The 12,237-nt window shown below is 53.8% G+C and overlaps 1 pseudogene; it reads right to left on the bottom strand.

Moving 5' to 3' along the window:
* The window catches only part of LOC101590954, a 55,901-nt pseudogene extending 49,756 nt beyond the window's left edge, over window positions 1-6,145 (bottom strand).
* Between the last annotated feature and the right edge of the window lie 6,092 nt (window positions 6,146-12,237).

Here is a 12,237-nt window from a genome sequence, read left to right on the forward strand (position 1 = left end):
CCTCCCTTCATCTCAGTCCCTGTACAGGGAAAGTTGAGTTGCCAGCTTTGGCTGCTGTCACCTGAGCTTGCCTGGCACAGGGTAACCCCCATAACTCGGGGCGACACACACTGTACAAAATGACTGTCATAGACAAAACCACAGGTGGGGCAGGAGGAGAGATGGGTCACAGCTGCTGGCCAGTGAGCTTGTGACCTGATGGGTCTTGAGGGTGGCCCCCAGTGCTGCCCCCCACTGTGCCTCGCAGCAGTCGAAGCTAAACACTTGGTCTACTGTGGAACGGAAGAATATGAACAGTAAGAAGAATGATGTGAGAACCCTCATGAGCACACCCTGGGTTTCTGCTCAGTCTTTTATCTCTGCCTGGCATATGCACACACATGCATGTGAGTCTGTGTCTGTCTGTCTGCTTATTGTCTGCCTGTCTGCCTGCCTGCTTATTGGTCTGTCTGTCTGTCTGCTGTCTGCTGCCAACACTGTGTGGATTTTGTCTGGCTGGGTTGCCTGCTGCTGGATCCTTCCCATTTTGTTTCCTGCTTGCTGGGGGGCCTCAGGCCTTGGACAGCTCCTGGCCATGAGTCCTGGCCTCCTCTCTGAGACCCTGACTGGGCACCTTACAGAGGGCGGTAACAACCGCCGCCCTGCACCAGGCTTTCCCCTCCAGGTTGCATGCATGCCCTTCACAGCATGGGGACTGAGCCCCACAGGAAGCAACGTCCAGCCCAGGCGCAGTGGCCAGTAAAGGCGCACATGTGGCGAGGGTGACAGGTCATCTCCAGCACAGAGTGGGGCCAGGGCTGCTGGCTCCCCGGAGAATGGCAGTCTGGCAGGTCTTAGCGTGGGGCAACGTGGGTCTTGCTCATGGAGTGTCAGGTCTCAGCACGCACCTTGGCAGACAACAGGGGCTCAGTAGACGTGGGCCCCTGAGGAAGCACAGCTGTCGTGTCGCAGGTAACAAAAGCACAACTCACTTTATACAAAAACGGCTTTACAACTCATCCACATGGCTGACACTGACAGAGGATCTGAAAACTGCGGTACAGGGTTACAGGATAAATCCTGAGGGTACTTGATTGACCTTATCAGATACAAAAGTTACATTTCTTGTTATTCAGGTCTTGCCATATCTTGGTCTCAACCATCCAGCAGAAAAGTATAAAAACGAGGTATATAAAGTAAAGCCATATTAATATGCTGAGCTGTGAAAGGCTCAAGTCAACAACTTCCGTGGATAATCCACTACTATCGTGGACTGCTGGACTGTGTTGGATTGTTTTGCTGAATTCACGCACCTATAGTATTTAGATGCCAATGGAATACCCACCTCTGACAGGACTAAACAAAAAAAATAGGGATACAAAGGAAGGACCATTTTGTATCTGTATATGCAGACTAGTTAGGATAGATCTACAGCTACTTTCGCTTAATTTAATGAGAAGAAAGATTTGTACTAATAGTGCTTGGACAGGATATTCTGTCTGCATCTTGTACTACGGATAACCACTAAGAAGATAACAACGTACAATGTATTAATTATTGAGACTGCCCTATTAATCAGTTTTGAAACTGCCTCATTGATATTTGTTTCTCAATAAAATAAAATAAAAAAATTTAAAAAAGTAAATATGTAAACAAAAAATAGTAATAGTGTTTGTGAACAAGATGTCATGTCTGCATGTTGTACAATGAATAACCACTAAGAGAACAATATGCAATGTATTAATTATCAAAACTTCTAGTAATTGGTTTTGAAACTGTCTCATTGCTATTTGTTTCTCAATAAAATTATTTTTTAAAAAGGAATTAAAACTGTACAAGGCAGTCATAAAAACGAAACAAAAATTATGTTAAAACTCTAAAAAAGAAAGAAAGAAAAAGTAATCAAAAACTCCCAAAACAGCTTCATAAACCAGAAGTCCGCTGGCACCTCTGCTTTCAGGTACAGCCAAATCCAGGAGCCAAGACAGTGCAAGAGGGCCCCAGTTTCTCAGTCTCAGCCCCCCCGCTCTGCCTACCTCTGGCTCAGGTCTTTGCATGTAGGGAAAGAGAGGGTTTTGGAACTATAGCTTTATTTTATTTTTACTTTTTTTTTTGTTTTTTGAGACAGGTTTTCACTATGTAGTGCAGGCTGGCCTTGAAATTGCACATCCTCCTGAGTGCTGGGATCATAGGTGTGCGCCACCATGCTTAGCTTGGGACTATATATATTTTTTCCATAATTTTATTGAGAGACAAATAGCAACGAGACAGTTTCAAATCAAATTGGTATGACAGTTTCAATAATTAACACATTGCATACTTTCTTCCTAGTGGTTAACTGCTGTACAAGATGCAGACATGATATCCTATTTACAAACACCATTAGAACAAATCCCTCTATACATTAGGAGAAATTAACTATATATCTATCCTAACCACCTTGAATACACAGATACAAAATGGACATTCATCTGCATCCCCTTTTTTGTTTAGTTCCGTCATTTGAATATTATAGGTGTGGTAACTCAGCAAAATATTCTGAAAGAGTCCAGTAGTCCATAATAGTATTGGGAGACTATATTTTTAAAAAACTGGTTTATGATCACAACTGGAGTGGAGAATTCTCCCAGGGTCAGTGTAATAAATCTCCAGGCATGGAAGCAGAGGCAGGTGCGGGCCAGGTGCCTTTTCTGGTGGTCTCTCAGGATCAGCCTTCTTAAAACTAAACAATGTGTGGCTTCCTGGGGAGGAGGGGGTTCGTTGTGGGGTTCGCTATTGGAATGAAGGGGGTGGGTTGAAGTGGAAAACTCTTCCTTTGGGCTAGGCTCTGAAAAGTCACGTGGCTTGACCAAGCTTCCGGGCTAGACGGGACCCCGGGAGGGGGCCTGCTTGCCCCAGATGCCGTCAGCTTCTGACTGCGGAAAGCAGCAACCTTCCTGCCCCAGCGCGTGGGTGATGCCAGGCCTGAGGTGACTGAGGGGGGTGAGAGGAGCTCTGGAAGCAGCAGCAGCCTTCAGGGAACCTGGTGGAGGGGAGTCAGCTGCTCCAGTCCGAAGCTGCCCTAATCGATGCCAGCTGTCATGTTTTCCATGCACCAAGCGGAACCAAGGTTTATGTTCTTCAGTTTACTAGCAGAGTTCCTGAGCTTTGGACGAGGCATCGTGCTTCTGGATGCTACGCAAGTGCTTCTCCTTGGGGAGGCCCTGGCCTCATGCCATTCTGCAACCTGCTGCACAGAGGGGGTCCTGAGACGAGCAGGCCTTAGTGATATGCAAGACATTCCCTTCCCTTCTGCCCTCTCGGACCTGCGAGACCTGCAGTCCACCACAGCTACTCCAGGGCTCGAACATCATTATGGGGATGGGGGAACCGAAGGCTGGGGGTCGTGTGAGGGCCTGACTAGCCCAGGGAGAAGGGTCCTCAAGTATTTGTTGATTTTCTTCTCACCACAGCCAACTGGATTTTTTTTTTTTTTTTTGTTGTTGTTGTTGTTGTACTAGGGCTTGAACTCGGGACTTTGTGCTTGCCAGGCAAATGCTTATGCCACTGAGGTATATCCCTGGCCCTTGCCAACTGGATTTTGATTGGGAGGGTGGATGGATGGATCAGTGGATGGATAGATGGATGGATGGATGGGTAGATGGGTGGATGGGTGGATAGAGCGCTGGAGGGATGGCGGAGTAGAGGGATGGAGAGATGGATGGATGGATGGATGGAGGGGTGAGTGAAGGGAGAGAGGGATGGGTGGATGGAGGGAGGGATGGATAGAGAGATGGAGGGATGAAGGGATGGACAGAGGGGTAGATGTGCTTCTGGATACTCCCTACTATGCCCCAAAAGGCTGGAGGAAAAAGAGGGGAGTGGCAGGAAGAGGAGGGTCTGGCAGGGGGAGGCCGTGGGTTTGAGTAAGAGGGCTTGGGTGCATGCATGCACATGCTTGTGTGTGCTTGTGCATATGTAGGTAAGGGTTTATGTGTGAGCACAAGTGTGTGCATGTGTGTGTATACACATGTGAGGGGGTACCTGGCCTGTGCCCACCTGGCCCGTGCAGTGCAGGTACAGGGCTATGTCTGTGTGGTGTGCACGTGTGTGTGTGTATGCACAGGGAGAAGGTTCACCTGAGCATGGGGCTGTGTGTGCCCATCCTGATGGTGTAACCCCCTCTTTGGCAGAGTCTGCACTAAATATAAGCTCTCTCAGGGGCTCCAGACTCCTTCCATGGGGGTAATGAGAATTCTGGGCATGGCCCCAGCAGGCAGGAGGGGCCACCAAGCTTCCTGCAAACAGGGAGCCTCACAGAATGGGGCCAAAAGACCACCAGCTGCAGGGGCGGCTGCACCCCTGATTTAGTTTCCCTTAGGTTTCCTGGCACACCGAGGCATAGAGCATGGAGTCTCAACAAGATGCCCACCTGGGCCTCCAGCCACCTTCCCAACCCTCTGACGGGTCCCTCCTGCTGAGGGCCGGAGGCAGGGCCCCAGTGTCCAGCAGCGAGTGTCGGCTGTGTGCCCCACAGTCACCTGGACTCTCCTGCCCACCATGTACACCCTCCTTGGCAAGGGGCTGCCAGCCTCATCCCTGTGCCACAGGGAAGAAGCCAACGTCTCATACCCAAAGTCACATGGGTGGCAGCAGGAGAGTGGGGTTCTGGGCCGGGTATTGAGCAGGGCCAGGGAAACATGGAGGACCAGGCTGGGCTGAGAGGCGGCAGATGGCTCCATCTGGGCGGTGGAGCCCAGCAGCTGGGCCTCCATCGCCTGCGGCCTGTACGTGGGTGCTGTGGGCAGACTGTCCCCTCTGCCTTCTGGCATGGGGTCCCGGCCTCTGCTTTTGGAGGGGAAGGACGCCTATCCACGGAGCCAAGGGTGGCTGTGGAAAGATCGCCGTGAAGAGCTGGGGTGTTTTGCTCTGTAAGTTGTTTATGTTTTGGGCCTCTCCCAGTAGATAGACCGTGAAGGGATGGGGGGGGCGAATGTGAGGGTGCGATCCGCGCACCAAGGCCTCCGCCCGGTGTAAACACGATGCGCTGCAATCCTGCAGTGATAAACAAAATCAAGCTCTTGGCCCACTCCCTGAGGCCTCGCCCCTCATCCCCACCTCCTGCGGCCCTAGGAAGTCCCACTGATCTGAGGCTGCAGTGGGACCCACGTGGCCTGTGCCTAGCGTGGCTCCCTCATTTGTGACCCTGCCCTGTTCTGAGAACCATGGGATGCAGAGGCTGCTGTCATCCCTCCTGCAATTAACAGGGAAACAGGAAGGGGAGATGGTTGCTGTGGTCACACAGGTGTGGCTAGTGGGGCAGCCTCTGTGACACTTTGGGGTCCCACGCCAAGTCCATATTTTGCCCCCACCATTGCCTGTGAGGGCACATGCATGGGGCACCCAAGGGCCTTCTCAGGACTAGCAGGGAGGTGACTATGGGTGGTGCAAGATCAGAGTAGAGTGGACTGGCCCATCACAGCAGCTGTGTCGGAGGCCCTGGGTGCAAAAGAAAGGACTCAGCCTCAGGGATGGGTCTGGAGCAGCTGGGGCTCCCAGAGGCTGGTCTCCTCGGCACAATGCGACCTGCAGTCAGGGATGGAAGGTTCTTGCCATGTGAACAGTTGGTGGCAGTGGGGAGGCCACACAGCACCCTCCACCTAGCTGGGCTGCTCTGGACCTAAACAAGGTCTCTAGAATATCAGCAGCAGCTCCCGTGCATGGAGGGGGACGCCGGAGAGGTGGGCAGGAGGGACGTCGCGACAGCAGGATCGTGGCTGCTTGTCCTTGACTCCTCAGTGAGAGCACACGTAGGTGTGCCAGGGTCTCCCCATGCCAAGGGTCCTATGTCCTCTTGTGTCCCCCGCCCCAGGTTCACCCCGCTGCCCATCTGGCCCTGAGCAGCTCAGGAGCTCTGGGCTGATCTGGGCTGACTTGATTCCCCCAGAATGGAGATAGCACAAGGGTGCTCACCCCAAGCTGGAGGATCAGAGGGCCCGACCAAGCTCAGAGCAGTGGCTTACAAGTTGTCGCCGAGTCTTGTGATGTCCTCTGGGCAGCTCAGGTGTGGCCACTGAGCCAATGTCAAAGTCCCCAGACCTTCCCAGTGCTCACCTCTGGATGCCTCTTCCTTCACGGAAGTGTGCAGGGCAAGGTTCAGGGCTGTACGATTGGCGTGGCGCCCCATGCTCTCACTAGGAAGTGCCTGCTACAGCCCGGCAAACGTATGCAGCCCCTGGAGCTCGGGTGGGACCACGCCTGGCACCCACACAGCGCAGTCAGGCCGCTCCCGAGCTCCACCGCCTGGTGGACTCCTGTTTCTGCCTCTTGCTAGCTGGATCGTGGAACCTCTTTGCCCCAGTTTCCCCCTCTGAAAATGGGAATTATAGTCTGGTCTTCTCAGGGGAGTTGCTGTGAAGATAAACTCAGGGAGCCCCACGCAGCACCCTCTCTGGAGCCAGTGCAGCCCAGCCCATCTGCTGACCCTGATCCGAAGGGGGCCAGGTCTCGGTCGTCATGGGTGCAGCTGCTCAGAGGACTCGGCGCTGGGCAGTAGGAGCCCCGAGGGTCCTCCAGGGAGCTGAGCCTGGGGTCTTGTGGCTTTTCCTCCTGGGTAGGAGGTGGGGTGGGTAGACAGGATGCGCGGGTTCTGCTTTCTTGCTAAATTATGAAATATTTCAAACATACAGAGAAGAACAGAGGAAAATATAACCACATCCACACCCACTACTGAGATCCAATGCAGAGCAACATTAGTTTTTGGTTTCTGAACATGAAATAAACATTAGATTGGCTGGGTGCCCCTGCTCCCCATGGAGACACCTCGGGAGGCTGCTTCCGGCCCTCGCGTGGTGATGTTCTCGCTGTGTCTACGTTGCGTGTGCGTGCGTATGGTTTAGGTTATTTGCGTACTCTTCACAACCATGGCACCATGCTGTGCCTCTCCAGCACGCTCGCTTTCCCGCTCCACAGAATTTCCTTCTACTGTGGAAACATTCACACAGCACAAAATGAGCCGTCTTGAAATGCATGTGTGAGTGGTGCTCAGCACATTCCCGGGGCTGTGCAGACGCCCCCTCTGGCTGGCTGGCAAACACTGTCACCCCCAAAGGAGCCCTGGCATCCATGAGCACCCCAGCCCCTAGCCCTCCTCCGGTGACCACCCATCTGCTTTCTGTCCCTGATCTGCCCACCTCTTCTGGGCTCTTATGCTACAAATGGAGGTGCATGATCCCCACATGGAATGCCCTGGCTCGGGCACGCAGTGGGGTGCAGGAATGCTGGAAGGGCCCAGGGCTCTTCCCAAGAGGGAGTGGTCCTGTGCACTCACACAGCGGACCACTCAGAGCTTAGGCGTGAACAGACCCATCTGATGATTTCTCCTGCTTCTGTGGCTTGACTGGGCTCAGCGGGGCAGTTCTTCTGCTAGTCTCTCACGTAGCCTGCAGCAGCTAGGGAGGGAGGGTCAGGGGCGAGCACGCAGGCCATGCTGGGGCCACTTGCGGGGAAGTGGACTGCAGACATCAGGGTGCAGCGACAACCCGGCTGGCTTTGGGTCCTGCGGGGAGTTGGCGGAGCACAGTCGAGGGCCCATTCGGGTGCGTGGTGGGCATGGCCTCGCGTCTGTCTTTTGTCCCTCCCCTTCCTCTCTGGCACTGTTCTCTTCTCTACTTCCCAGCCACCATGAACTAAGCAGCTTCGCCTCAGCGTCCCACCACCGTGATGCTTCTGCCTCGGAGGCAGCCATCCACAGACTGAATCTTTAAAACAGGGGCTAGAGCAAACCTCTCCTTCTCTATGCTGTCCTTTGAGGCATCCCGTTCAGCAGTGGGAGAGCTGAAAATACACTGGCCCCTTGCATGGTGGTCGCAGGCTCCAAGGGCAGCAGAGTGGAAGTGGCCAGGCCGCCTCCAGCCACGGCCCAATGCCCAGACTGCTCCATCCCAGGTAAAAGTGAGCCCAGGCCCACCACGACACCTGCCAAGTGGGCAGAGCTGCGGAGCTCTTGCTAATATTTGTTTTCCTTGATCCCTCAGGAAGTAGATGAGTTTTTGAGCCATCATTATAGCAATGCCGGCCATGTGGGGCCTTTAAGTACAAATATGTTCTCTTACAGTTCTGGGGCCGCAGGTCAGCATGGGCCCTCTTAGACTAAGGTCGGGGTGCCTGTGGGGCTGCATTCTTCTGAAGATAGGGATCCTCCCTTTCTTGTTTCCTTCTCCAAAGTTTGAGGGCCCCGGCTCTGGCTGGTGGCCCCTTCCTCCATTTTCAAAGCCAACACGGCAGCACTCTCCATCCTCTTTCCTTGGGCCTTCGACCTCCCTCTTATGGGGCCCCTGGGGTGATCCTGGGCCCCTAGGCCATCCTGGTAGGCCAGGGTCATCACTCCATGCCAAAGTTGTGGGCAAGTCCCTTTTGCTGTACAAGGTGACATACTCTTTGCTTTGGAGGGCCAGGGTGTGGACACGTTTGGGAATTGCAGCTGGGGGCCCTGGGAGTTTGGGGGATCACTTTATCTTCCAGTTTTTCCTCTCTGTTCCTCTCTCCACTGTGCTGGAGACACTCACTGCATGGACTCTGCCAGCTCCATGTGCCCAAGCGAGCTCCTGGCATCAGGTTGGAGGGCCAGCGGGTGGCAACAGGGAGCACCGCACCTGCGATGGGGCACTGGGGGAAAGCTAGCAGCACGCAGCCTAGGTTCTCTAGGCTCACCCTCTCCTCCTAAGTGGTGGCATTCCTGCCTTTTTAAAGGCTGCATAATGCTCAGTTGCGTGGAGTGAGTGGATGTGTCTATGTGTCCACGCACCGTGAATACTCGCGCTGCCTCCACGTTGTAGCTCTCACGCAGAGCGCTGCTGCGGGCCCAGATGCACAGCCGTCTCTCTGAGAGCCAGCTGCCAGCCCTCCGCATGCGTACTCAGCCCTGCAAATGCTGCATCTTAAGCTGCTTCCATTTTTACCTGCTGGGGAAACTCCGTACTGTTGTGCACAACGCTGCGCCACCGTACATCCCTGCCACAGTGTGCCAGGGTCCCTCTGGGTCCTTGCCAGCATGTGCTGCCTCTGTCTCGCTCGTGTGACTGCTCTTGCGGCAGCATGTGCTTTTCTTCAGTGGTGAGCAATGTGGGCCATCCTTTACCCACACGCCTGGCAGCCGTCTGGGCCTTCTTGGAACAGTGAAGGTCTTTGGCCCATTTGACAATCTACCAAGAAAGTCTTTTGCTTTTTTGCATTTGAGCCCCTTATGCATTGTATGTATGTATGTATGTATGTATGTATGTATGTATGTATTTAGGGAAGGGCCTACAGGGTGTTCAGGGCCTCACTACTAGATTGGACTCTCAGTGATCCGCTTGTTCACAGCCTCCCAAGAGCTGGGATTACAGGCACGCACCACCACGCCCAGTCTCAACGCGCCCCAGGGGCAGGGCCAGCATGGCAGGCCCAGGGATCGACCCCTGGCTCCTGTGCCTGCTTGCAGGTGCTTTAATCTGCTGAGCTATTTGGCTGGCTCTCCCTTGCACATTTTAGAGATGAAGCCTTTACCAGAGTATGGTTTGTCTGCCTCTCCTCCTGCCACATAGGTTTCATCTTTGCTTTGTTTCCTTTGCTATGCAGAAGCTTGTTGGTTGAATGCAATCCTGTTTGTCCAGTTTTGCTTTTTTTAAAATGTGTTTGGGACAGGGTCTCACTACACAGCTTCGGCTCATAGCGAGCCTCCTGTTTTCAGCCTCCCCAGCACTGGGGTTACATAGTATGACACCGCGCCGGGGAGGGGGTCACGATGCAGCCCATGGTGCCAGGGATTGAACCCCAGTCTCTGCACTTGCCTAAGCAGACGCTTAATCTGCTGAGCTATCTCACTGGCCCCATTATTGCTTTTGTTTCCTGTACTTTGAGGGGCTTATCCATGAGTCCTTATGGAAAATTGATCAGTCAATCTATCCATCCCTCTCTCCATGCATTCATCTATCACCTAGCTTTCACTCTGTCTCCTATTTGTTCTGTCTTCCTGGGGAACCCAGGCCAACACATAACTTAAAACCATATGTTTTCTTTCCATAGAATGACATTAAATAGCAAACAAACATCATGACAAGTTCAGATACCATGGGAGAGAAAAGACCTTCATTCCCAGCCATTACTCCCTTTTTATTTTTTACTTTCACCTCTCTAAATTCATTAAGTTGTCCAGCCTGGGTCTGAGCTTGCAACTTCCTGCCTCAGCCTTCCAGAATGCTGGGCTTACAGGCATGCATCACCGTGTCCAGCTCCCCTGGGTCTTTGAACCAGGGACCTGCACCCTCAGGGGGCTCTGCTGCTCAGTGCCTCGGGCCATTTCATCCTTCGCTTCAGGCCACCAGACAGTCTCTGGAGAGTTGTGATCCTCGGAGCCTGGTCATCTCTGGAGGCCAGAAGGCGTCTGAGCTTTGTCCCAGGTGGGGCCTCCCTGCTGATCACCCTTCCTCCACGTGGGTTAGATTGAAAGAGCAAACAACCCACAGAGTCCAGTTGCACTGAATGTCCGGCAAACAGCAAAGGAAGCATAAACGACAGAATGGCCCACGCAGGCTTGGGACACACTGGTGCTGAAGTCCTGAGTGTGTTCCCCTGAAACTCGCGGTGGGCCCACGCCCCTCCCCCACCCTGCTTTCCCACCCCGGCCCCGACTCTCTCCGCCCTCCGGTTCCTGCCTGGCTCTGCTTGCTGCCACCAGGGCTTCTGCTGTTTTTAGTTGTATTTTTTCTGTCATAAGAGCAATACATGTTCACTACAGAAAAATCACAGGCTACGGATAAGCAATAAGAAAGAAGCAAGAAAACACTCATAATCCACCCACGCAGCGCTGACTGTGACTCCCGCGGGTGGATTTTTCCAGAGCGCTCTGTGTGCGAGTGCGTGCGTGCGTGCGTGCTCGTGCTCGTGAGTGCGCGCATCTTTGCTGATCTTTAGCAAAGAGCCAGCACCCTAAGCACCCCATTCAGGCTTCTATCCTGGGGCAGGGAAGGACTCTTGGGTGACCTGCCCGGGGCTTCAGCTACCGACCGAGGGCCCTGCGGCTGGAGCTCGACCTGAAACCCAGCAAGGTCAGTGAGGCTGCGGGGAAAACTCCGAACTCTGAAGCCCCAGTGTCCAGCCTCGCACAACTCTCGTTAATTTCCTGCACCAGAGGGGATCTCCGGCTTGAAGTGGGAGGCCACTCACATGTCCTCATACGGCCTTTCCCCTCCTGTGTCTGGCTCCTAATCTTTCCCTGCAGGATACCAGGCAGAATGGATGGGGGCCTACCTTGGTGACCTCATTTTAACTTAATAGGCTCTTCACCCTATTTCCAAATAAGGTCATATGCTGAGGAGCTGGTGGTTAGAATTTTAATATCTGACCGCTGAGGGACAGAGCTTAGCCCCAAACACCTTGGCCCAGGTCACTGCAAACGTGGTGCGTCTCGATGTCCTCCTCCAGGACCCAGGCCAATGTCACAGTCATCTAAGTGGAGCTTGGGGTCACTGACTGGAATGCCCTTTCCCCCACCGGGCCCTGGACAGAACACTGATGTCGTTTCCTCCCATCCTCACACCCCGAGGTAGCACTTCTCTTGCCCCTCGGTTGGATTGTTCCAGGCTGGGGAGATGGCTCAGTAGAGTAAGTGCTTCCCTGGTTGGCTTGTTCCCTCCAGGTACATTCCAGGAAGACATGCTGGACTACAGGGGATGCCACCTTGTCCTGAGGCACCTCAGCTTCATGGCTTCTCCAGCTCTGCCCCATAACCCCACTCTGTGTCCCTGCCACCCTCCTGCCCTCTGGAGGCCAGGGTGTTGCTATGGTGCCCACCAAGGATGCTTTTTCTCCCACATCTTCCTGGGGAGGGGCAAAAACAACCTTTTCCAGGAACTTGCTCACTCTTTGCATCTCCTCTTTTCCTGCCTGAGGCTGAACAGTTCTGTGTCCACTTGGGCCTTGGATACTGGTGACAGTGACACAGTGATGGGGCTTTCACCTCTTCCTGTCCACTGAGACAGCACTCCTGGGCTCAGCTGCCAGGATGGGGCCAGACACTGGTCAGGCAGGCTGAGCTCTGCGCAGATGGCACTGCCAGGGGCAGGGAAAAGTAGAAGTATATGTGGGTGCAAGGGGCAGCCACCAACCCCTGCGGGGCATGACTACAGAAAGCCTAGCTGAGAGTGTGACACATTTCCTGGGAGTTTGGATCTTGCAGAGAAAGACCTTTCACATCAGCCACCTGGTCTCTCTCTCTCTCTCTCTCTCTCTCTCTCTCTC

Source organism: Octodon degus, unplaced genomic scaffold (assembly GCF_000260255.1).
Source record: "Octodon degus isolate 3935 unplaced genomic scaffold, OctDeg1.0 scaffold00226, whole genome shotgun sequence".
Taxonomy (NCBI): domain Eukaryota; kingdom Metazoa; phylum Chordata; class Mammalia; order Rodentia; family Octodontidae; genus Octodon; species Octodon degus.